The sequence below is a fragment of the Mus pahari genome, chromosome 19 (genome assembly GCF_900095145.1).
Source record: "Mus pahari chromosome 19, PAHARI_EIJ_v1.1, whole genome shotgun sequence".
Lineage (NCBI taxonomy): Eukaryota > Metazoa > Chordata > Mammalia > Rodentia > Muridae > Mus > Mus pahari.
Genome location: NC_034608.1, coordinates 11,809,406 through 11,811,138, shown reverse-complemented (window position 1 = coordinate 11,811,138; position 1,733 = coordinate 11,809,406).

Below are 1,733 nucleotides of genomic sequence, written 5' to 3'. Positions count from 1 at the left end.
TTGTTGTTCTTTTTGTTTGTTTGTTTGTATAAAGATTTATTTATTTATTATATGTGAATACACTGTAGCTGTCTTCAGACACACCACACCAGAAGAGGGCATCAGATCTCATTACAGATGGTTATGAGCCACCATGTGGTTGCTGGGAATTGAACTCAGGACCTCTGGAAGAGCAGTCAGTGCTTTTAACCGCTGAGCCATCTCTCCTGCCCTGTTTGTTTGTTTCAAGACAAGGTTTCTTTGTGGAGCCCTGGCTATCCTGGAACTAATTTTGTAGAGAAAGCTGGCCACAAACTCAGCCACCTGCCTCCCAAGGGCAGGGATCATAGCTGTGCACCACCACCTCCCATCCTCTGTTGTCATGTTTTCTTGTTTGTTTGTTTAAAGATTTATTTGTGTTATGTACGTGAGTACACTGTTGCTGTCTTCAGGCACACCAGAAGAGGTCATCGGATCCCATTACAGATGGCTGTGAGCCACCTGTAACCTCTGAGCCATCTTTACAGCCCTGTTTTGTTTTGTTTCTCTTTCTTTCTTTCTTTCTTTTTTTCTTTTGTGGGGGTCGAGACAGGGTTTCTCTGTGTAGCCCTGGCTGTCCTGGAACTCACTTGGTAGACCAGGCTGGTCTCGAACTCAGAAATCCACTTGCCTCTGCCTCCCGAGTGTGCTACCACGTGTGGCTCCTGTTATGTTTTCATAACACAAAGAAAAGAATCAGGTTTGGAATAAAGCAATAGGAAATACGTTTTGTTGCATGCTTCTCTGTTTTTATTGCAGGTATTGCATTTCAGAACTACCAGGAGAAGGATCTGTAAAATTCCCAAGATCTTAGTTCCACCGCAGATTAAGTAATTGGAGTCTCTGAAGGAGGTGTGGCAGGGCATCTGCTCCAAAGCTCCCAAGGTGATGCCTATACACAGGTGGGAGTGAGAATTCTCACTGCTGATGTCATGAGTGGTAAGCAGTCACCTGGGCAGATGTAATTTCACAATCCTTAAACCCAGGCACCTAAGCTATTGAATAGGTGTTCTTCCCCTCATCTTAACATACAAAGCCTTAATTTGGCAACTGTTCTAATGGACACTTTCCTAAAACAAAGCAACAAGTGATTCCCTCTGAGCATGTGCAAAGGGAACTAAACACAGCGCCTCTGAGGTCTACTGGTACTCTCATTTCCACCAGAGTTGTATTCATTCGCTTCCTAAGACAACCAGGTGTTGGATTGTTTTGACTCACAGCTTAAGGGCACCTTCCACTGTGTGGATGGAGCAGGTTTGGAAGCCGAAGCGTGTGGTCGCTGGTCCGTGGCATCTGCAGGCAGAAAACACAGAAGGAAGAACTCTGGTGCTCAGCTCCCTTCCTTCAGTCTGGGATGGTGGAGCGGTGTTGCTTTCTCTCAAGTTAACTTAACCTGGAAACTCTCACCAATACGCCAGAGGTTTGTCTCCTGGGTGACATTCTCATCTTGTTAAAACAGACAACGATAACCATCACATCAGCTCTATTCCTTTTGGAAATCATTTTATTTCATATGTTTTTATTTCTTTAGTTGTGTGTGTGTGTGTGTGCACACATGCATTTTTTAAAAAAAGATTATATGTAAGTACACTGTAGCTGTTTTCAGACACACCAGAAGGGGGCATCAGATCTCATTATGGATGGGTGTGAGCCACCATGTGGTTGCTGGGATTTGAACTCAGGACCTTTGGAAAAGCAGTCGGAGCTCTTTTTTT